This window comes from Salmo salar, chromosome ssa13, assembly GCF_905237065.1.
Source record: "Salmo salar chromosome ssa13, Ssal_v3.1, whole genome shotgun sequence".
NCBI classification, from domain to species: domain Eukaryota; kingdom Metazoa; phylum Chordata; class Actinopteri; order Salmoniformes; family Salmonidae; genus Salmo; species Salmo salar.
The window spans coordinates 10,120,545-10,142,242 of NC_059454.1; the positions used below are offsets into that span (position 1 = coordinate 10,120,545).

Here is a 21,698-nt window from a genome sequence, read left to right on the forward strand (position 1 = left end):
TAAGTTTTTCCATCATTCTAGATTGCAGCCGGTAGAAACAAGAAGAAGCGTTGCGATGTGTGTGGACCCAAGAAGGACAGGAAGACACAGTACACATGCATCAAGTGCAAGAAATACATTTGCAACACACACAGTAAAACTCTATTCCTCATGTGGTGTCTAGACCAGCCTTAATTTGTGTTCAATTTGGGTCATTTATCATTTGCGTAAAATACTGTATATAAAATGTGTCCTTCCAATTTTTTCAGTTCAAGCAATAAACATCAATAGTGATGAAAACCTTGTTTCATTTATATTTGTTCAAGATAAACATGATTCATTCCACCGATGTCTTGATTAGCCCATCCAACTACTTCATCCCCAAACTGCATTTATTTATCTTGCTCCTTTGCACCCCTGTATCTCTACTTGCACATTCATCTTCTGCACATCAATCACTCTAGTGTCTAATTGGTATATTGTAATTACTTCGCCACCATGGCCTATTTATTGCCTTACTTCCCTTTCTTTACCTCATTTGCACACACTGTATATAGATTTTCTTCAACTGTATTATTGACTGTATGTTTTGTTTATTCCATGTGTAACTCTGTGTTGTTGTATGTGTCGAACTGTTTTGCTTTATTCTTGGCCAGGTCGCAGTTGTAAATGAGAACTTGTTCTCAACTTGCCTACCTGGCTAAATAAAGGTGAAGTAAAAAAATATATAAAAAATTATAATAGATTGTTGTTCATAAAAATCACCTTTTGGTTTTTAAACAAATAGCACTTTTATTGATAAATGTGATCAAGCAGAGGTAAATGGCAAATATTAACCATGCATGCCGTCTATATTGCTTGTAATTGATATAAGTCAACTTCTCAGTATTAAGTATTTTTACATAAATTGTTATGGCTGTATTAAAAACAAAATAATGTTGTGGGTCCATTAGACCCGCAAACATTGGGTGAATTACAAAAAACATGAACACCACACAAGGGTTAAGTAGTTCACCACGTTACTGACACGTTTTCATTTTCGTCAAAAACGACTTTATATCAAAGGAGTGCATTTGAAGGCCTGCAGATGTACAGTTTGGCTTGAGATTAACATTGGATCCAATGACATGCTTCTACGCATGAGCTCTGCCTAGGAATGTACACTGTAAGTTCCTATGATCTTTGCTAGCCAATGTCGCCATGACATGGCCTACAAATGTGATCAGGGAATTCTATTGGCGAAGCAGTTTTAGGCTATCTTCATACTATACCATCTTTGGTAGTATGCTAAGCTCACTATTGTGTTAAATGTATACACGGAGACACAAGGACAGCTGTTGAGGGCAGAGGTCAGAAAACTCAGATCAACATTACTTGTATCCTGAGGCACGTTTGGTAGGGAAACGTTATGAAACGTTGCAGACAGAAATATCATCAATAGATGTGATTCCTTACTTAAAATGTCAGAGAAGCATGCTTGTTTTACATAATATATTTCTGTCTCAACATTTCACAATGTCATGCTGAATGTGGCCTGGTCAGTTGGAACGTGTTAAATACTGCCTAGGCTGAGCAAAGCAATAGGTTTGTCACTAGGAATATTACACTTCTTAGTGATTACTATGGGTCCAGAAAATCCTGTTTTGTGTGTTTCTTGATTTTTAATATCACTTGCAGTGTACAGTGAAATCTTGCCAGCGCCAGCTTCTTGCCAGCTCCAAACCCAACAATGCAGCAATCAATATCAACGTAGAACTAAAAATAACACACTGAGAAATAAAAATAAGAAAGTAAGAAGCTGTACAGGGTCAGTTCCAATACCATATTTACAACGTCCAGAGATACTGGAGTGATCAAGGTAGATATGTATATGGGTCAGCTGACTAGGCATCAGGATACACGATAAACAGAGTAAATGTGTGCATGTTGGAGTGTCAGTGTTTTGTTTTTTTTACATTTAACTAGGCAAGTCAGTCAAGAACAAATTCTTTTTGACAATGACAGCCTACCCCCAGATGACTCTAGACCAAATGTGCGTCGTCCTCCAGGACTCCCAATCACAGCCTGATGTGATACAGCCTTGTTTCAAATCAAGGACTGTAGTGATGCCTCTTGCACTGAGATGCTGTGCCTTAGGCCGCAGCGCCACTCGGGAGCCCCGAGTCAACTCAGATAGTCCATTTAGCCATTCTGTTAGCTATTTAGCAGTCTTATGGCTTGGGGATAGAAGATGTTCTGTATGTGTGTGTGTGTGTGTGTGTGTGTGTGTGTGTGTGTGTGTGTGTGTGTGTGTGTGTGTGTGTGTGTGTGTGTGTGTGTAAGAGAGAGAGAGAGAGAGAGAGAGAGAATTGTCAGGGGATGTATCTTCACAGCTGCTATAGGGGGAGGTGATATTGTAGTGTTTTCCATTGCCATGGACCGTTTTATAGGATAATGAGATATTTTCCTGTCGTATATTGACATCTAGTGGACAATTTGGGTTAGTGGACATATTTATCAAAATATTATGAAGGAGTCATTTTCATTACAAAATGTATTTCCCTTCCTGCCTTGTCCTCCTGTAATTTCTATAGATTATATATATAGATAGAGATTATATTGGGACTGTTTTCTTTTTTTGTGCGTATTGTTCTTTTTTGAGTATTAAAACAGACAATTTACTTGCATTGACGCTGCTCAACATTTCCATGACATTCAGTCATCTAACAGACTCCCATCCAGAGCGACCCACAGAAGAAACCAGGGTCAACGCCCTGCTCAAGGGCACGTCGACAGATCTCCCACAAGGTCAAAAACAGGGAACCGAATCAGCAACCAATCAGCTACTTACCCGAGCTCCCAACCACCAGGGCACCAGCCCTCCAAGATCCCCAAGTGCTGCTCCTCAACCATCCAACACTTTTTCGGTTACTACATGATTCCATATGTGTTATTTCGTAGTTTTGATATCTTCACTATTATTCTACAATGTAGAAAATAGTACAAATAAAGAAAAACCATGGAATGAGTAGATGTGTCCAAACCTTTCAATGGTAATGTGGCTGAAGCCATTTAGCTCCACTGTCCATCACAGAACTCTAGACTGTCATTGAACTCTCATGGTGCAAAGCTTTTACTTCCTGTTTTTTTAAATTCCGTTTCTCTCCCCAATTTACTAATATCCAATCACAATCTTGTCTCATTGCTGCAACTCCCCAACGGGCTGAGGTGAGGCAAAGGTCGAGTCACGCAACCTCCGAATCATGATCTACCAAACCACACTGCTTAACAACCGCCCGCTTAACCCGGAAGCCAGCCGCACGAATTTGTCAGAGGAAACACCGTTCACATGACGAACAAAGTCAGCCTGCAGGCAACCAGCCTGCAACAAAAGCCAAGTAAAGCACCCCCGGCCAAACCCTCCCCTAACCCAGACGACACTGGGCCAATTGTGCACAGCCCAATGGGACTCACAGTCACAGCTGGTTCTGACACAGCCTGGGATGGAATTCAGGTCTGCAGTGACACCTACAAGCACTGAACCACTTGGGAGGCCCTACTTCCTGGTTCTTTATACATCAGTGGCCACACTGGGTGCAGCGAAAATAGATACATACAGTGCATTAGGAAAGTATTCAGACCCCTTGATTTTTTCAACATTTTGTCACGTTGCAGCCTTATTCTAAAATTGATTACATTGCCCCCCCCCCCTTTTTTTGCAAATTTAATGAAAACCAAGCTTCCAGAGATGGCTTGTGGAGGCTAATCATGCTGGCCAGTGATGTGTACAAGCTGGCTAAACACTTGAATTGTTAGCCAGTTCAGCTTTACACAGTTAATCTTTACAGTTGGTATGTTTGAACTCATTCAAAAAATTTCCTTTTTCCGTGACATCGGAATATCTCAATTGCATACTGCTCACGTCCTCTCTCCTCTCACCTCGCCTACTTCTCAAAACCCATTGGATGAGAAAACCAGAGGTCCCTCCTCTCTGACTTTCTCCACCAATGGTGCAATGAAATGCCTGAAAAAGGTACTTTTGAGAGTCAAACTCAGGATCTCCTGTTCATAAGACAGGAGGTTTAACCAACTTAGCCACAGCACGCTGCTCAACTATTCGTTTTGTGATTAGGCTGCGGGACTTAGAGGTAATTTGAGTTTTAGTACGGTACCCTGCATCACTCCTTCATTGCTCCAGACCAGCGTGGGGGAGTTAGAGCACTGATTATGCTTTTGGGTCCTAAGGCGCTACTGTGTCTCTAACTGACAATGAATGGGCGACATAAACCAAATAGAAACTGAGAATTGTGCACTTACTTACTAAAACGGTTGTTACACTATGGTTTTTATTCTAAGAGAAACTTAGACTACAATTAGAGTGAGGAAATGTTAGGATTATTTTGCTCTTACTGTAGTACTGTAGGCTTCTCCCGACTAGTGAGGTTGTACAGAGCCTGAGTGGCGCAGCGGTCTAAGACTGTGTTTCTACGGTTTAATATCTGAGCAGAGCAGACACAAAAGACTGACCTAGCCCATTGGGAAGGGAGGAGGAAGAGGGGGGTAGCTACCCAGTGCTACCCCACTGGGTAGCAAGGGGGAGGACCCCCACCCCGCCCCACTGGGTAGCACAGAGTAACACTTTAAGGGGCATTGCACGAATAATGGCGCTGACTAGGGAAACGTTCCAACTGTTCTTTGTGCCTGTCTGCACGTTCAAACTAAAACAATGTAACTAATAATGGCACGAAGAATGCCTCTTAGATATGAATTTGGAGGGCAGAAATGATTAAATATTAAAGCAATAGACCTCTCACTAAAGGCGTCAGTCAAAAGTTATACTTAAATCAGAACTGGAGTTAACGAAAAATGACATGAAAAGTGCACATTTGTAAATCCCAAACTCTAAAAGTAATTGGAAAGGTAGATACAAATTATTTGTGACATTGTGGTTACAATAAAGAATGTAAACAAGATGTAAACAAGATGCTGCACTTTTATTTACAGTAGTGATGGACAGCTGGAGGCATTTTGAAAATGTGTTTTTAACAAGTATACTGTAATACTGTAGCAGGTGGAGCCCTATTAGTAGCATAATAGACTCATTATAGCCCGGCTATTGAATGTAAGAAAATCCCCCAACTTCAAATCAAAAATCAAATCAAATCAAATGTGATTAGTCACATGCGCTGAATACAACAGGTCCTTACAGTGAAATGCTTACTTCCAAGCACCTAACCAACAATGTGGTTTAAATACAAATAAGAAAAATAAATAAAAGTAACAAGTAGCTAAAGAGAAGCAGTAAAATAACAATAGCGAGACTATATACAGGGGTACCGGTACAGAGTCAATGTGCGGGAGCACCGGTTGTCGAGGTCATTGAGGTAATATGTACATGTAGGTAGAGTTATTAAAATGACTATGCATAGATAATAACAGAGAGTAGCAGCGGCGTAAAAGAGGTGGGGGGCAATGCAAATAGTCTGGGTAGCCATTTGATTAGATGTTCAGGAGTCTTATAGCTTGGGGGTAGAAGCTGTTTAGAAGCCTCTTGGACCTAGAGTTGGCGCTCCGGTACCGCTTGCTGTGCGGTAGCAGAGAGAACAGTCTATGACTAGGGTGGCTGGAATCTTTGACAAATTTTAGGGCTTTTCTCTGACACTGCCTGGTATAGAGGTCCTGAACGGCAGGAAGCTTGGCCCCAGTGATGTACTGGGCCGTACGCACTACCCTCTGTAGTGCCTTGCGGTCGGAGGCCGAGCAATTACCATACCAGGCAGTTATTCAACCAGCTCTCGATGGTGCAGTTGTAGAACCTTTTGAGGATCTGAGGACCAATATTAGTAAATAACAACTGTTTTGTGTTGTGATTTCAATATTAGTAAATAACAACTGTTTTGTGTTGTGATTTCAATATTAGTAAATAACAACTGTTTTGTGATGTGATTTTGCAAGACAGCGCTTTGGGTTAAAGGAATGAGACTGGTTTGATTTAAATACGTGTGGCAGTGACCTTACCTGCATCAGAAATGATGTCAATGGGCGCTGTGGCTTAGTTGGTTAAAGCGCCTGTCTAGTAAACAGGAGATCCTGAGTTTGAATCTCAGCAGAGCCTTTTCAAGCAGTTCATTGAACACATAGATGGAAAAGGTCAGAGTGGAGGGCACTCTGCTTTTCTCAACCAATGGTTAACAGAATTATGAGTGTTGAGAGGAGAGAAAACTTGAGGAGGGTGCAATTGAGATATTCCAAATTCACGGAAAAAGAGAACTTTTTGAATGAATTACAACGTACCAACTGTCTGAAGTTCAACTGGTTCTTCAGTTTATTCATTTCGAGCGCTAAATGAAAAGAGTTTAGCCAGCTTGTACAACTCTCTGTCAGAGCATGAGTAGGCTCTACAAGCAATCTCTGTTAGCTTGCTGTGATCGTATAGTGGTTGGTACTCTGCGTTGTGGCTGCAGCAACCCCGGATCGAATCCGGGTCACGGCACTTCATTGCTATTTTGTAAGGGTTGTAATTTTGATTGAGTTGAAACTTACTCTCTGAGCTAAGAAACTCCCCGAAACGACTAAAATGATGAAGAAATAGTGTATGATTCTGAATGTTTACTCATATCTCGTGACACACCTATCACATGTTAATGCCCACTTTGGGTCCCAAACCGTAGTTTAAGAATCCATGTCAGAGGATCTTGAGTTTATTCAGCTCGAGACCCAAATGAAAAATGTACTGTCCTCGAATGACCCAAATTAAGAAGAAAAACGTATGTGACTACAAATGTTTACTGATATCTCACTGCCCACCTCTCACATACTCAGGCCCACTTTGGGTCCCAAAACATAGCATAAGAAACCCTGTTGCTAGACAATTGTAGGTGTCCATATCGATTCCAAAATTAGTAAATAACATCTGTTTTGTGATGTGATTTTGCAAGACAGAGATATGGGTTAAATGAACGAGACTGGTTTGACTTAAATACGTGTGGCGGTGACCTTACCTGCATCAGACGTGATGTCTATGGGCGCTGTGGCTTAGTTGTTTAAAGCACCTGTCTAGTAAACAGGAGATCCTGAGTTCGAATCTCAGCAGAGCCTTTTAAAGCAGTTCATTGAACACATTGATGGAAAAGGTCAGAGTGGAGGGCACTCTCCTTTTCTCAACCAATTGGTTAACAGAATTAGGAGTGTTGAGAGGAGACTTGAGGAGGGTGCAATTGAGATATTCCAAATTCACGGAAAAAGAGAGCTTTTTGAATGAATTACAACGTACCAACTGTCTGAAGTTCAACTGGTTCTTCAGTTTATTCATTTCGAGCGCTAAATGAAAAGAGTTTAGCCAGCTTGTACAACTCTCTGTCAGAGCATGAGTAGGCTCTACAAGCAATCTCTGTTAGCTTGCCGTGATCGTATAGTGGTTGGTACTCTGCGTTGTGTCTGAAGCAACCCCGGATCGAATCCGGGTCACGGCACTTCATTGCTATTTCGAAAGGGTTATAATTTTGATTGAGTTGAAACTTACTCTCTGAGCTAAGAAACTGCCCGAAACGACCAAAATGATGAAGAAATAGTGTATGATTCTGAATGTTTACTCATATCTCGTGACACACCTATCACATGTTAATGCCCACTTTGGGTCCCAAACCGAAGTTTAAGAATCCATGTCAGAGGATCTTGAGTTTATTCAGCTCGAGACCCAAATGAAAAATGCACTGTCCTCGAATGACCCAAATTAAGAAGAAAAACGTATGTGACTACAAATGTTTACTGATATCTCGCTGCCCACCTCTCACATACTCAGGCCCACTTTGGGTCCCAAAACATAGCATAAGAAACCCTGTTGCTAGACAATTGAAGGTGTCCATATCGATTCCAAAATTAGTAAATAACATCTGTTTTGTGATGTGATTTTGCAAGACAGAGATATGGGTTAAATGAACGAGACTGGTTTGACTTAAATACGTGTGGCGGTGACCTTACCTGCATCAGACGTGATGTCTATGGGCGCTGTGGCTTAGTTGGTTAAAGCGCCTGTCTAGTAAACAGGAGATCCTGAGTTCGAATCTCAGCAGAGCCTTTTAAAGCAGTTCATTGAACACATTGATGGAAAAGGCCAGAGTGGAGGGCACTCTCCTTTTCTCAACCAATTGGTTAACAGAATTAGGAGTGTTGAGAGGAGACTTGAGGAGGGTGCAATTGAGATATTCCAAATTCACGGAGAAAGAGAGCTTTTTGAATGAATTACAACGTACCAACTGTCTGAAGTTCAACTGGTTCTTCAGTTTATTCATTTCGAGCGCTAAATGAAAAGAGTTTAGCCAGCTTGTACAACTCTCTGTCAGAGCATGAGTAGGCTCTACAAGCAATCTCTGTTAGCTTGCCGTGATCGTATAGTGGTTGGTACTCTGCGTTGTGTCTGAAGCAACCCCGGATCGAATCCGGGTCACGGCACTTCATTGCTATTTCGAAAGGGTTGTAATTTTGATTGAGTTGAAACTTACTCTCTGAGCTAAGAAACTCCCCGAAACGACCAAAATGATGAAGAAATAGTGTATGATTCTGAATGTTTACTCATATCTCGTGACACACCTATCACATGTTAATGCCCACTTTGGGTCCCAAACCGAAGTTTAAGAATCCATGTCAGAGGATCTTGAGTTTATTCAGCTCGAGACCCAAATGAAAAATGTACTGTCCTCGAATGACCCAAATTAAGAAGAAAAACGTATGTGACTACAAATGTTTACTGATATCTCGCTGCCCACCTCTCACATACTCAGGCCCACTTTGGGTCCCAAAACATAGCATAAGAAACCCTGTTGCTAGACAATTGAAGGTGTCCATATCGATTCCAAAATCAGTAAATAACATCTGTTTTGTGATGTGATTTTGCAAGACAGAGATATGGGTTAAATGAACGAGACTGGTTTGACTTAAATACGTGTGGCGGTGACCTCACCTGCATCAGACGTGATGTCTATGGGCGCTGTGGCTTAGTTGGTTAAAGCGCCTGTCTAGTAAACAGGAGATCCTGAGTTCGAATCTTAGCAGAGCCCTTTCAAGCAGTTCATTGAACACATTGATGGAAAAGGTCAGAGTGGAGGGCACTCTGCTTTTCTCAACCAATGGGTTAACAAAATTATGAGTGTTGAGAGGAGAGAAAACTTGAGGAGGGTGCAATTGAGATATTCCAAATTCACGGAAAAAGAGAACTCTTGAATGAATTACAACGTACCAACTGTCTGAAGTTCAACTGGTTCTTCAGTTTATTCATTTCGAGCGCTAAATGAAAAGAGTTTAGCCAGCTTGTACAACTCTCTGTCAGAGCATGAGTAGGCTCTACAAGCAATCTCTGTTAGCTTGCCGTGATCGTATAGTGGTTAGTACTCTGCGTTGTGGCCGCAGCAACCCCGGTTCGAATCCGGGTCACGGCACTTCATTGCCATTTCGAAAGGGTTGTAATTTTGATTGAGTTGAAACTTACTCTGTGAGCTAAGAAACTCCCCGAAACGACCAAAATGATGAAGAAATAGTGTATGATTCTGAATGTTTACTCATATCTCGTGACACACCTATCACATGTTAATGCCAACTTTGGGTCCCAAACCGTAGTTTAAGAATCCATGTCAGAGGATCTTGAGTTTATTCAGCTCGAGACCCAAATGAAAAATGTACTGTCCTAAAATGACCCAAATTAAGAAGAAATAGTATGTGACTTCAAAAGTTTACTGATATCTCGCTGCCCACCTCTCACATACTCAGGCCCACTTTGGGTCCCAAAACATAGCATAAGAAACCCTGTTGCTAGACAATTGTAGGTATCCATATCGATTCCAAAATTAGTAAATAACATCTGTTTTGTGATGTGATTTTGCAAGACAGAGATATGGGTTAAATGAACGAGACTGGTTTGACTTAAATACGTGTGGCGGTGACCTTACCTGCATCAGACGTGATGTCTATGGGCGCTGTGGCTTAGTTGGTTAAAGCGCCTGTCTAGTAAACAGGAGATCCTGAGTTTGAATCTCAGCAGAGCCTTTTCAAGCAGTTCATTGAACACATTGATGGAAAAGGTCAGAGTGGAGGGCACTCAGCTATTCTCAACCAATTGGTTAACAGAATTATGAGTGTTGAGAGGAGAGAAAACTTGAGGAGGGTGCAATTGAGATATTCCAAATTCACGGAAAAAGAGAGCTTTTTGAATGAATTACAACGTACCAACTGTCTGAAGTTCAACTGGTTCTTCAGTTTATTCATTTCGAGCGCTAAATGAAAAGAGTTTAGCCAGCTTGTACAACTCTCTGTCAGAGCATGAGTAGGCTCTACAAGCAATCTCTGTTAGCTTGCCGTGATCGTATAGTGGTTAGTACTCTGCGTTGTGGCCGCAGCAACCCCGGTTCGAATCCGGGTCACGGCACTTCATTGCCATTTCGAAAGGGTTGTAATTTTGATTGAGTTGAAACTTACTCTGTGAGCTAAGAAACTCCCCGAAACGACCAAAATGATGAAGAAATAGTGTATGATTCTGAATGTTTACTCATATCTCGTGACACACCTATCACATGTTAATGCCAACTTTGGGTCCCAAACCGTAGTTTAAGAATCCATGTCAGAGGATCTTGAGTTTATTCAGCTCGAGACCCAAATGAAAAATGTACTGTCCTCGAATGACCCAAATTAAGAAGAAATAGTATGTGACTTCAAAAGTTTACTGATATCTCGCTGCCCACCTCTCACATACTCAGGCCCACTTTGGGTCCCAAAACATAGCATAAGAAACCCTGTTGCTAGACAATTGTAGGTATCCATATCGATTCCAAAATTAGTAAATAACATCTGTTTTGTGATGTGATTTTGCAAGACAGAGATATGGGTTAAATGAACGAGACTGGTTTGACTTAAATACGTGTGGCGGTGACCTTACCTGCATCAGACGTGATGTCTATGGGCGCTGTGGCTTAGTTGGTTAAAGCGCCTGTCTAGTAAACAGGAGATCCTGAGTTCGAATCTCAGCAGAGCCTTTTCAAGCAGTTCATTGAACACATTGATGGAAAAGGTCAGAGTGGAGGGCACTCAGCTATTCTCAACCAATTGGTTAACAGAATTATGAGTGTTGAGAGGAGAGAAAACTTGAGGAGGGTGCAATTGAGATATTCCAAATTCACGGAAAAAGAGAGCTTTTTGAATGAATTACAACGTACCAACTGTCTGAAGTTCAACTGGTTCTTCAGTTTATTCATTTCGAGCGCTAAATGAAAAGAGTTTAGCCAGCTTGTACAACTCTCTGTCAGAGCATGAGTAGGCTCTACAAGCAATCTCTGTTAGCTTGCCGTGATCGTATAGTGGTTAGTACTCTGCGTTGTGGCCGCAGCAACCCCGGTTCGAATCCGGGTCACGGCACTTCATTGCCATTTCGAAAGGGTTGTAATTTTGATTGAGTTGAAACTTACTCTGTGAGCTAAGAAACTCCCCGAAACGACCAAAATGATGAAGAAATAGTGTATGATTCTGAATGTTTACTCATATCTCGTGACACACCTATCACATGTTAATGCCAACTTTGGGTCCCAAACCGTAGTTTAAGAATCCATGTCAGAGGATCTTGAGTTTATTCAGCTCGAGACCCAAATGAAAAATGTACTGTCCTCGAATGACCCAAATTAAGAAGAAATAGTATGTGACTTCAAAAGTTTACTGATATCTCGCTGCCCACCTCTCACATACTCAGGCCCACTTTGGGTCCCAAAACATAGCATAAGAAACCCTGTTGCTAGACAATTGTAGGTATCCATATCGATTCCAAAATTAGTAAATAACATCTGTTTTGTGATGTGATTTTGCAAGACAGAGATATGGGTTAAATGAACGAGACTGGTTTGACTTAAATACGTGTGGCGGTGACCTTACCTGCATCAGACATGATGTCTATGGGCGCTGTGGCTTAGTTGGTTAAAGCGCCTGTCTAGTAAACAGGAGATCCTGAGTTCGAATCTCAGCAGAGCCTTTTCAAGCAGTTCATTGAACACATTGATGGAAAAGGTCAGAGTGGAGGGCACTCAGCTATTCTCAACCAATTGGTTAACAGAATTATGAGTGTTGAGAGGAGAGAAAACTTGAGGAGGGTGCAATTGAGATATTCCAAATTCACGGAAAAAGAGAGCTTTTTGAATGAATTACAACGTACCAACACTCTGAAGTTCAACTGGTTCTTCAGTTTATTCATTTCGAGCGCTAAATGAAAAGAGTTTAGCCAGCTTGTACAACTCTCTGTCAGAGCATGAGTAGGCTCTACAAGCAATCTCTGTTAGCTTGCCGTGATCGTATAGTGGTTAGTACTCTGCGTTGTGGCCGCAGCAACCTCGGTTCGAATCTGGGTCACGGCACTTCATTGCCATTTCGAAAGGGTTGTAATTTTGATTGAGTTGAAACTTACTCTGTGAGCTAAGAAAATCCCCGAATCGACCAAAATGATGAAGAAATAGTGTATGATTCTGAATGTTTACTCATATCTCGTGACACACCTATCACATGTTAATGCCAACTTTGGGTCACAAACCGTAGTTTAAGAATCCATGTCAGAGGATCTTGAGTTTATTCAGCTCGAGACCCAAATGAAAAATGTACTGTCCTCGAATGACCCAAATTAAGAAGAAATAGTATGTGACTTCAAAAGTTTACTGATATCTCGCTGCCCACCTCTCACATACTCAGGCCCACTTTGGGTCCCAAAACATAGCATAAGAAACCCTGTTGCTAGACAATTGTAGGTATCCATATCGATTCCAAAATTAGTAAATAACATCTGTTTTGTGATGTGATTTTGCAAGACAGAGATATGGGTTAAATGAACGAGACTGGTTTGACTTAAATACGTGTGGCGGTGACCTTTCCTGCATCAGACATGAGGTCTATGGGCGCTGTGGCTTAGTTGGTTAAAGCGCCTGTCTAGTAAACAGGAGATCCTGAGTTTGAATCTCAGCAGAGCCTTTTCAAGCAGTTCATAGAACACATTAATGGAAAAGGTCAGAGTGGAGGGCACTCTGCTATTCTCAACCAATGGGTTAACAGAATTAGGAGTGTTGAGAGGAGAGAAAACTTGAGGAGGGAGCAATTGAGATATTCCAAATTCACGGAAAAAGAGAGCTTTTTGAATGAATTACAACGTACCAACTGTCTGAAGTTCAACTGGTTCTTCAGTTTATTCATTTCGAGCGCTAAATGAAAAGAGTTTAGCCAGCTTGTACAACTCTCTGTCAGAGCATGAGTAGGCTCTACAAGCAATCTCTGTTAGCTTGCCGTGATCGTATAGTGGTTAGTACTCTGCGTTGTGGCCGCAGCAACCCCGGTTCGAATCCGGGTCACGGCACTTCATTGCCATTTCGAAAGGGTTGTAATTTTGATTGAGTTGAAACTTACTCTGTGAGCTAAGAAACTCCCCGAAACGACCAAAATGATGAAGAAATAGTGTATGATTCTGAATGTTTACTCATATCTCGTGACACACCTATCACATGTTAATGCCAACTTTGGGTCCCAAACCGTAGTTTAAGAATCCATGTCAGAGGATCTTGAGTTTATTCAGCTCGAGACCCAAATGAAAAATGTACTGTCCTCGAATGACCCAAATTAAGAAGAAATAGTATGTGACTTCAAAAGTTTACTGATATCTCGCTGCCCACCTCTCACATACTCAGGCCCACTTTGGGTCCCAAAACATAGCATAAGAAACCCTGTTGCTAGACAATTGTAGGTATCCATATCGATTCCAAAATTAGTAAATAACATCTGTTTTGTGATGTGATTTTGCAAGACAGAGATATGGGTTAAATGAACGAGACTGGTTTGACTTAAATACGTGTGGCGGTGACCTTACCTGCATCAGACGTGATGTCTATGGGCTCTGTGGCTTAGTTGGTTAAAGCGCCTGTCTAGTAAACAGGAGATCCTGAGTTCGAATCTCAGCAGAGCCTTTTCAAGCAGTTCATTGAACACATTGATGGAAAAGCTCAGAGTGGAGGGCACTCTGCTATTCTCAACCAATGGGTTAACAGAATTAGGAGTTTTGAGAGGAGAGAAAACTTGAGGAGGGTGCAATTGAGATATTCCAAATTCACGGAAAAAGAGAGCTTTTTGAATGAATTACAACGTACCAACTGTCTGAAGTTCAACTGGTTCTTCAGTTTATTCATTTCGAGCGCTAAATGAAAAGAGTTTAGCCAGCTTGTACAACTCTCTGTCAGAGCATGAGTAGGCTCTACAAGCAATCTCTGTTAGCTTGCCGTGATCGTATAGTGGTTAGTACTCTGCGTTGTGGCCGCAGCAACCCCGGTTCGAATCCGGGTCACGGCACTTCATTGCCATTTCGAAAGGGTTGTAATTTTGATTGAGTTGAAACTTACTCTGTGAGCTAAGAAACTCCCCGAAACGACCAAAATGATGAAGAAATAGTGTATGATTCTGAATGTTTACTCATATCTCGTGACACACCTATCACATGTTAATGCCAACTTTGGGTCCCAAACCGTAGTTTAAGAATCCATGTCAGAGGATCTTGAGTTTATTCAGCTCGAGACCCAAATGAAAAATGTACTGTCCTCGAATGACCCAAATTAAGAAGAAATAGTATGTGACTTCAAAAGTTTACTGATATCTCGCTGCCCACCTCTCACATACTCAGGCCCACTTTGGGTCCCAAAACATAGCATAAGAAACCCTGTTGCTAGACAATTGTAGGTATCCATATCGATTCCAAAATTAGTAAATAACATCTGTTTTGTGATGTGATTTTGCAAGACAGAGATATGGGTTAAATGAACGAGACTGGTTTGACTTAAATACGTGTGGCGGTGACCTTACCTGCATCAGACGTGATGTCTATGGGCGCTGTGGCTTAGTTGGTTAAAGCGCCTGTCTAGTAAACAGGAGATCCTGAGTTCGAATCTCAGCAGAGCCTTTTCAAGCAGTTCATTGAACACATTGATGGAAAAGGTCAGAGTGGAGGGCACTCAGCTATTCTCAACCAATTGGTTAACAGAATTATGAGTGTTGAGAGGAGAGAAAACTTGAGGAGGGTGCAATTGAGATATTCCAAATTCACGGAAAAAGAGAGCTTTTTGAATGAATTACAACGTACCAACTGTCTGAAGTTCAACTGGTTCTTCAGTTTATTCATTTCGAGCGCTAAATGAAAAGAGTTTAGCCAGCTTGTACAACTCTCTGTCAGAGCATGAGTAGGCTCTACAAGCAATCTCTGTTAGCTTGCCGTGATCGTATAGTGGTTAGTACTCTGCGTTGTGGCCGCAGCAACCCCGGTTCGAATCCGGGTCACGGCACTTCATTGCTATTTCGAAAGGGTTGTAATTTTGATTGAGTTGAAACTTACTCTGTGAGCTTAGAAACTCCCCGAAACGACCAAAATGATGAAGAAATAGTGTATGATTCTGAATGTTTACTCATATCTCGTGACACACCTATCACATGTTAATGCCAACTTTGGGTCCCAAACCGTAGTTTAAGAATCCATGTCAGAGGATCTTGAGTTTATTCAGCTCGAGACCCAAATGAAAAATGTACTGTCCTCGAATGACCCAAATTAAGAAGAAATAGTATGTGACTTCAAAAGTTTACTGATATCTCGCTGCCCACCTCTCACATACTCAGGCCCACTTTGGGTCCCAAAACATAGCATAAGAAACCCTGTTGCTAGACAATTGTAGGTATCCATATCGATTCCAAAATTAGTAAATAACATCTGTTTTGTGATGTGATTTTGCAAGACAGAGATATGGGTTAAATGAACGAGACTGGTTTGACTTAAATACGTGTGGCGGTGACCTTACCTGCATCAGACGTGATGTCTATGGGCGCTGTGGCTTAGTTGGTTAAAGCGCCTGTCTAGTAAACAGGAGAGCCTGAGTTCGAATCTCAGCAGAGCCTTTTCAAGCAGTTCATTGAACACATTGATGGAAAAGCTCAGAGTGGAGGGCACTCTGCTATTCTCAACCAATGGGTTAACAGAATTAGGAGTGTTGAGAGGAGAGAAAACTTGAGGAGGGAGCAATTGAGATATTCCAAATTCATGGAAAAAGAGAGCTTTTTGAATGAATTACAACGTACCAACTGTCTGAAGTTCAACTGGTTCTTCAGTTTATTCATTTCGAGCGCTAAATGAAAAGAGTTTAGCCAGCTTGTACAACTCTCTGTCAGAGCATGAGTAGGCTCTACAAGCAATCTCTGTTAGCTTGCCGTGATCGTATAGTGGTTAGTACTCTGCGTTGTGGCCGCAGCAACCTCGGTTCGAATCTGGGTCACGGCACTTCATTGCCATTTCGAAAGGGTTGTAATTTTGATTGAGTTGAAACTTACTCTGTGAGCTAAGAAAATCCCCGAATCGACCAAAATGATGAAGAAATAGTGTATGATTCTGAATGTTTACTCATATCTCGTGACACACCTATCACATGTTAATGCCAACTTTGGGTCCCAAACCGTAGTTTAAGAATCCATGTCAGAGGATCTTGAGTTTATTCAGCTCGAGACCCAAATGAAAAATGTACTGTCCTCGAATGACCCAAATTAAGAAGAAATAGCATGTGACTTCAAAAGTTTACTGATATCTCGCTGCCCACCTCTCACATACTCAGGCCCACTTTGGGTCCCAAAACATAGCATAAGAAACCCTGTTGCTAGACAATTGTAGGTATCCATATCGATTCCAAAATTAGTAAATAACATCTGTTTTGTGATGTGATTTTGCAAGACAGAGATATGGGTTAAATGAACGAGACTGGTTTGACTTAAACACGTGTGGCGGTGACCTTACCTGGATCAGACGTGATGTCTAAGGGCGCTGTGGCTTAGTTGGTTAAAGCGCCTGTCTAGTAAACAGGAGATCCTGAGTTCGAATCTCAGCAGAGCCTTTTCAAGCAGTTCATTGAACACATTGATGGAAAAGGTCAGAGTGGAGGGCACTCAGCTATTCTCAACCAATTGGTTAACAGAATTAGGAGTGTTGAGAGGAGAGAAAACTTGAGGAGGGTGCAATTGAGATATTCCAAATTCATGGAAAAAGAGAGCTTTTTGAATGAATTACAACGTACCAACTGTCTGAAGTTCAACTGGTTCTTCAGTTTATTCATTTCGAGCGCTAAATGAAAAGAGTTTAGCCAGCTTGTACACCTCTCTGTCAGAGCATGAGTAGGCTCTAGAAGCAGTCTCTGTTAGCTTGCCGTGATCGTATAGTGGTTAGTACTCTGCGTTGTGGCCGCAGCAACCCCGGTTCGAATCCGGGTCACGGCACTTCATTGCCATTTCGAAAGGGTTGTAATTTTGATTGAGTTGAAACTTACTCTGTGAGCTAAGAAACTCCCCGAAACGACCAAAATGATGAAGAAATAGTGTATGATTCTGAATGTTTACTCATATCTCGTGACACACCTATCACATGTTAATGCCAACTTTGGGTCCCAAACCGTAGTTTAAGAATCCATGTCAGAGGATCTTGAGTTTATTCAGCTCGAGACCCAAATGAAAAATGTACTGTCCTCGAATGACCCAAATTAAGAAGAAATAGTATGTGACTTCAAAAGTTTACTGATATCTCGCTGCCCACCTCTCACATACTCAGGCCCACTTTGGGTCCCAAAACATAGCATAAGAAACCCTGTTGCTAGACAATTGTAGGTATCCATATCGATTCCAAAATTAGTAAATAACATCTGTTTTGTGATGTGATTTTGCAAGACAGAGATATGGGTTAAATGAACGAGACTGGTTTGACTTAAATACGTGTGGCGGTGACCTTACCTGCATCAGACGTGATGTCTATGGGCGCTGTGGCTTAGTTGGTTAAAGCGCCTGTCTAGTAAACAGGAGATCCTGAGTTCGAATCTCAGCAGAGCCTTTTCGAGCAGTTCATTGAACACATTGATGGAAAAGCTCAGAGTGGAGGGCACTCTGCTATTCTCAACCAATGGGTTAACAGAATTAGGAGTGTTGAGAGGAGAGAAAACTTGAGGAGGGTGCAATTGAGATATTCCAAATTCACGGAAAAAGAGAGCTTTTTGAATGAATTACAACGTACCAACTGTCTGAAGTTCAACTGGTTCTTCAGTTTATTCATTTCGAGCGCTAAATGAAAAGAGTTTAGCCAGCTTGTACACCTCTCTGTCAGAGCATGAGTAGGCTCTACAAGCAATCTCTGTTAGCTTGCCGTGATCGTATAGTGGTTAGTACTCTGCGTTGTGGCCGCAGCAACCCCGGTTCGAATCCGGGTCACGGCACTTCATTGCCATTTCGAAAGGGTTGTAATTTTGATTGAGTTGAAACTTACTCTGTGAGCTAAGAAACTCCCCGAAACGACCAAAATGATGAAGAAATAGTGTATGATTCTGAATGTTTACTCATATCTCGTGACACACCTATCACATGTTAATGCCAACTTTGGGTCCCAAACCGTAGTTTAAGAATCCATGTCAGAGGATCTTGAGTTTATTCAGCTCGAGACCCAAATGAAAAATGTACTGTCCTCGAATGACCCAAATTAAGAAGAAATAGTATGTGACTTCAAAAGTTTACTGATATCTCGCTGCCCACCTCTCACATACTCAGGCCCACTTTGGGTCCCAAAACATAGCATAAGAAACCCTGTTGCTAGACAATTGTAGGTATCCATATCGATTCCAAAATTAGTAAATAACATCTGTTTTGTGATGTGATTTTGCAAGACAGAGATATGGGTTAAATGAACGAGACTGGTTTGACTTAAATACGTGTGGCGGTGACCTTACCTGCATCAGACGTGATGTCTATGGGCGCTGTGGCTTAGTTGGTTAAAGCGCCTGTCTAGTAAACAGGAGATCCTGAGTTCGAATCTCAGCAGAGCCTTTTCAAGCAGTTCATTGAACACATTGATGGAAAAGCTCAGAGTGGAGGGCACTCTGCTATTCTCAACCAATTGGTTAACAGAATTATGAGTGTTGAGAGGAGAGAAAACTTGAGGAGGGTGCAATTGAGATATTCCAAATTCACGGAAAAAGAGAGCTTTTTGAATGAATTACAACGTACCAACTGTCTGAAGTTCAACTGGTTCTTCAGTTTATTCATTTCGAGCGCTAAATGAAAAGAGTTTAGCCAGCTTGTACAACTCTCTGTCAGAGCATGAGTAGGCTCTACAAGCAATCTCTGTTAGCTTGCCGTGATCGTATAGTGGTTAGTACTCTGCGTTGTGGCCGCAGCAACCCCGGTTCGAATCCGGGTCACGGCACTTCATTGCCATTTCGAAAGGGTTGTAATTTTGATTGAGTTGAAACTTACTCTGTGAGCTAAGAAACTCCCCGAAACGACCAAAATGATGAAGAAATAGTGTATGATTCTGAATGTTTACTCATATCTCGTGACACACCTATCACATGTTAATGCCAACTTTGGGTCCCAAACCGTAGTTTAAGAATCCATGTCAGAGGATCTTGAGTTTATTCAGCTCGAGACCCAAATGAAAAATGTACTGTCCTCGAATGACCCAAATTAAGAAGAAATAGTATGTGACTTCAAAAGTTTACTGATATCTCGCTGCCCACCTCTCACATACTCAGGCCCACTTTGGGTCCCAAAACATAGCATAAGAAACCCTGTTGCTAGACAATTGTAGGTATCCATATCGATTCCAAAATTAGTAAATAACATCTGTTTTGTGATGTGATTTTGCAAGACAGAGATATGGGTTAAATGAACGAGACTGGTTTGACTTAAATACGTGTGGCGGTGACCTTACCTGCATCAGACGTGATGTCTATGGGCGCTGTGGCTTAGTTGGTTAAAGCGCCTGTCTAGTAAACAGGAGATCCTGAGTTCGAATCTCAGCAGAGCCTTTTCAAGCAGTTCATTGAACACATTGATGGAAAAGCTCAGAGTGGAGGGCACTCTGCTATTCTCAACCAATGGGTTAACAGAATTAGGAGTGTTGAGAGGAGAGAAAACTTGAGGAGGGTGCAATTGAGATATTCCAAATTCACGGAAAAAGAGAGCTTTTTGAATGAATTACAACGTACCAACTGTCTGAAGTTCAACTGGTTCTTCAGTTTATTCATTTCGAGCGCTAAATGAAAAGAGTTTAGCCAGCTTGTACAACTCTCTGTCAGAGCATGAGTAGGCTCTACAAGCAATCTCTGTTAGCTTGCCGTGATCGTATAGTGGTTAGTACTCTGCGTTGTGGCCGTAGCAACCCCGGTTCGAATCCGGGTCACGGCACTTCATTGCCATTTCGAAAGGGTTGTAATTTTGATTGAGTTGAAACTTACTCTGTGAGCTAAGAAACTCCCCGAAACGACCAAAATGATGAAGAAATAGTGTATGATTCTGAATGTTTACTCATATCTCGTGACACACCTATCACATGTTAATGCCAACTTTGGGTCCCAAACCGTAGTTTAAGAATCCATGTCAGAGGATCTTGAGTTTATTCAGCTCGAGACCCAAATGAAAAATGTACTGTCCTCGAATGACCCAAATTAAGAAGAAATAGTATGTGACTTCAAAAGTTTACTGATATCTCGCTGCCCACCTCTCACATACTCAGGCCCACTTTGGGTCCCAAAACATAGCATAAGAAACCCTGTTGCTAGACAATTGTAGGTATCCATATCGATTCCAAAATTAGTAAATAACATCTGTTTTGTGATGTGATTTTGCAAGACAGAGATATGGGTTAAATGAACGAGACTGGTTTGACTTAAATACGTGTGGCGGTGACCTTACCTGCATCAGACGTGATGTCTACGGGCGCTGTGGCTTAGTTGGTTAAAGCGCCTGTCTAGTAAACAGGAGATCCTGAGTTCGAATCTCAGCAGAGCCTTTTCAAGCAGTTCATTGAACACATTGATGGAAAAGCTCAGAGTGGAGGGCACTCTGCTATTCTCAACCAATGGGTTAACAGAATTAGGAGTGTTGAGAGGAGAGAAAACTTGAGGAGGGTGCAATTGAGATATTCCAAATTCACGGAAAAAGAGAGCTTTTTGAATGAATTACAACGTACCAACTGTCTGAAGTTCAACTGGTTCTTCAGTTTATTCATTTCGAGCGCTAAATGAAAAGAGTTTAGCCAGCTTGTACAACTCTCTGTCAGAGCATGAGTAGGCTCTACAAGCAATCTCTGTTAGCTTGCCGTGATCGTATAGTGGTTAGTACTCTGCGTTGTGGCCGCAGCAACCCCGGTTCGAATCCGGGTCACGGCACTTCATTGCCATTTCGAAAGGGTTGTAATTTTGATTGAGTTGAAACTTACTCTGTGAGCTAAGAAACTCCCCGAAACGACCAAAATGATGAAGAAATAGTGTATGATTCTGAATGTTTACTCATATCTCGTGACACACCTATCACATGTTAATGCCAACTTTGGGTCCCAAACCGTAGTTTAAGAATCCATGTCAGAGGATCTTGAGTTTATTCAGCTCGAGACCCAAATGAAAAATGTACTGTCCTCGAATGACCCAAATTAAGAAGAAATAGTATGTGACTTCAAAAGTTTACTGATATCTCGCTGCCCACCTCTCACATACTCAGGCCCACTTTGGGTCCCAAAACATAGCATAAGAAACCCTGTTGCTAGACAATTGTAGGTATCCATATCGATTCCAAAATTAGTAAATAACATCTGTTTTGTGATGTGATTTTGCAAGACAGAGATATGGGTTAAATGAACGAGACTGGTTTGACTTAAATACGTGTGGCGGTGACCTTACCTG

General features: G+C 41.6%; 26 non-coding genes across 26 annotated transcripts; all 26 read left to right on the top strand.

Moving 5' to 3' along the window:
- Window positions 1-5,999: 5,999 nt before the first annotated feature.
- On the top strand, window positions 6,000-6,073 carry trnat-agu (transfer RNA threonine (anticodon AGU)). Its single transcript has one exon. It is a non-coding gene; the product is annotated as a tRNA-Thr (tRNA).
- Window positions 6,074-6,982: 909 nt separating this feature from the next.
- trnat-agu (transfer RNA threonine (anticodon AGU)) lies at window positions 6,983-7,056 on the top strand. Its single transcript has one exon. It is a non-coding gene; the product is annotated as a tRNA-Thr (tRNA).
- A 905-nt stretch (window positions 7,057-7,961) lies between these two features.
- trnat-agu (transfer RNA threonine (anticodon AGU)) lies at window positions 7,962-8,035 on the top strand. Its single transcript has one exon. It is a non-coding gene; the product is annotated as a tRNA-Thr (tRNA).
- Window positions 8,036-8,940: 905 nt separating this feature from the next.
- Window positions 8,941-9,014, top strand: trnat-agu (transfer RNA threonine (anticodon AGU)). Its single transcript has one exon. It is a non-coding gene; the product is annotated as a tRNA-Thr (tRNA).
- A 306-nt stretch (window positions 9,015-9,320) lies between these two features.
- Window positions 9,321-9,392, top strand: trnah-gug (transfer RNA histidin (anticodon GUG)). Its single transcript has one exon. It is a non-coding gene; the product is annotated as a tRNA-His (tRNA).
- Window positions 9,393-9,922: 530 nt separating this feature from the next.
- trnat-agu (transfer RNA threonine (anticodon AGU)) lies at window positions 9,923-9,996 on the top strand. The gene has a single exon. It is a non-coding gene; the product is annotated as a tRNA-Thr (tRNA).
- A 307-nt stretch (window positions 9,997-10,303) lies between these two features.
- Window positions 10,304-10,375, top strand: trnah-gug (transfer RNA histidin (anticodon GUG)). Its single transcript has one exon. It is a non-coding gene; the product is annotated as a tRNA-His (tRNA).
- Window positions 10,376-10,905: 530 nt separating this feature from the next.
- trnat-agu (transfer RNA threonine (anticodon AGU)) lies at window positions 10,906-10,979 on the top strand. The gene has a single exon. It is a non-coding gene; the product is annotated as a tRNA-Thr (tRNA).
- Window positions 10,980-11,286: 307 nt separating this feature from the next.
- On the top strand, window positions 11,287-11,358 carry trnah-gug (transfer RNA histidin (anticodon GUG)). Its single transcript has one exon. It is a non-coding gene; the product is annotated as a tRNA-His (tRNA).
- A 530-nt stretch (window positions 11,359-11,888) lies between these two features.
- Window positions 11,889-11,962, top strand: trnat-agu (transfer RNA threonine (anticodon AGU)). The gene has a single exon. It is a non-coding gene; the product is annotated as a tRNA-Thr (tRNA).
- A 909-nt stretch (window positions 11,963-12,871) lies between these two features.
- Window positions 12,872-12,945, top strand: trnat-agu (transfer RNA threonine (anticodon AGU)). The gene has a single exon. It is a non-coding gene; the product is annotated as a tRNA-Thr (tRNA).
- A 307-nt stretch (window positions 12,946-13,252) lies between these two features.
- Window positions 13,253-13,324, top strand: trnah-gug (transfer RNA histidin (anticodon GUG)). Its single transcript has one exon. It is a non-coding gene; the product is annotated as a tRNA-His (tRNA).
- A 530-nt stretch (window positions 13,325-13,854) lies between these two features.
- Window positions 13,855-13,928, top strand: trnat-agu (transfer RNA threonine (anticodon AGU)). The gene has a single exon. It is a non-coding gene; the product is annotated as a tRNA-Thr (tRNA).
- Window positions 13,929-14,235: 307 nt separating this feature from the next.
- Window positions 14,236-14,307, top strand: trnah-gug (transfer RNA histidin (anticodon GUG)). Its single transcript has one exon. It is a non-coding gene; the product is annotated as a tRNA-His (tRNA).
- A 530-nt stretch (window positions 14,308-14,837) lies between these two features.
- On the top strand, window positions 14,838-14,911 carry trnat-agu (transfer RNA threonine (anticodon AGU)). The gene has a single exon. It is a non-coding gene; the product is annotated as a tRNA-Thr (tRNA).
- A 307-nt stretch (window positions 14,912-15,218) lies between these two features.
- On the top strand, window positions 15,219-15,290 carry trnah-gug (transfer RNA histidin (anticodon GUG)). Its single transcript has one exon. It is a non-coding gene; the product is annotated as a tRNA-His (tRNA).
- A 530-nt stretch (window positions 15,291-15,820) lies between these two features.
- On the top strand, window positions 15,821-15,894 carry trnat-agu (transfer RNA threonine (anticodon AGU)). The gene has a single exon. It is a non-coding gene; the product is annotated as a tRNA-Thr (tRNA).
- Window positions 15,895-16,803: 909 nt separating this feature from the next.
- On the top strand, window positions 16,804-16,877 carry trnat-agu (transfer RNA threonine (anticodon AGU)). Its single transcript has one exon. It is a non-coding gene; the product is annotated as a tRNA-Thr (tRNA).
- Window positions 16,878-17,184: 307 nt separating this feature from the next.
- Window positions 17,185-17,256, top strand: trnah-gug (transfer RNA histidin (anticodon GUG)). The gene has a single exon. It is a non-coding gene; the product is annotated as a tRNA-His (tRNA).
- Window positions 17,257-17,786: 530 nt separating this feature from the next.
- On the top strand, window positions 17,787-17,860 carry trnat-agu (transfer RNA threonine (anticodon AGU)). The gene has a single exon. It is a non-coding gene; the product is annotated as a tRNA-Thr (tRNA).
- Window positions 17,861-18,167: 307 nt separating this feature from the next.
- On the top strand, window positions 18,168-18,239 carry trnah-gug (transfer RNA histidin (anticodon GUG)). The gene has a single exon. It is a non-coding gene; the product is annotated as a tRNA-His (tRNA).
- Window positions 18,240-18,769: 530 nt separating this feature from the next.
- On the top strand, window positions 18,770-18,843 carry trnat-agu (transfer RNA threonine (anticodon AGU)). Its single transcript has one exon. It is a non-coding gene; the product is annotated as a tRNA-Thr (tRNA).
- Window positions 18,844-19,150: 307 nt separating this feature from the next.
- On the top strand, window positions 19,151-19,222 carry trnah-gug (transfer RNA histidin (anticodon GUG)). The gene has a single exon. It is a non-coding gene; the product is annotated as a tRNA-His (tRNA).
- Window positions 19,223-19,752: 530 nt separating this feature from the next.
- On the top strand, window positions 19,753-19,826 carry trnat-agu (transfer RNA threonine (anticodon AGU)). Its single transcript has one exon. It is a non-coding gene; the product is annotated as a tRNA-Thr (tRNA).
- A 909-nt stretch (window positions 19,827-20,735) lies between these two features.
- Window positions 20,736-20,809, top strand: trnat-agu (transfer RNA threonine (anticodon AGU)). The gene has a single exon. It is a non-coding gene; the product is annotated as a tRNA-Thr (tRNA).
- Window positions 20,810-21,116: 307 nt separating this feature from the next.
- Window positions 21,117-21,188, top strand: trnah-gug (transfer RNA histidin (anticodon GUG)). The gene has a single exon. It is a non-coding gene; the product is annotated as a tRNA-His (tRNA).
- The last annotated feature ends 510 nt before the right edge of the window (window positions 21,189-21,698 follow it).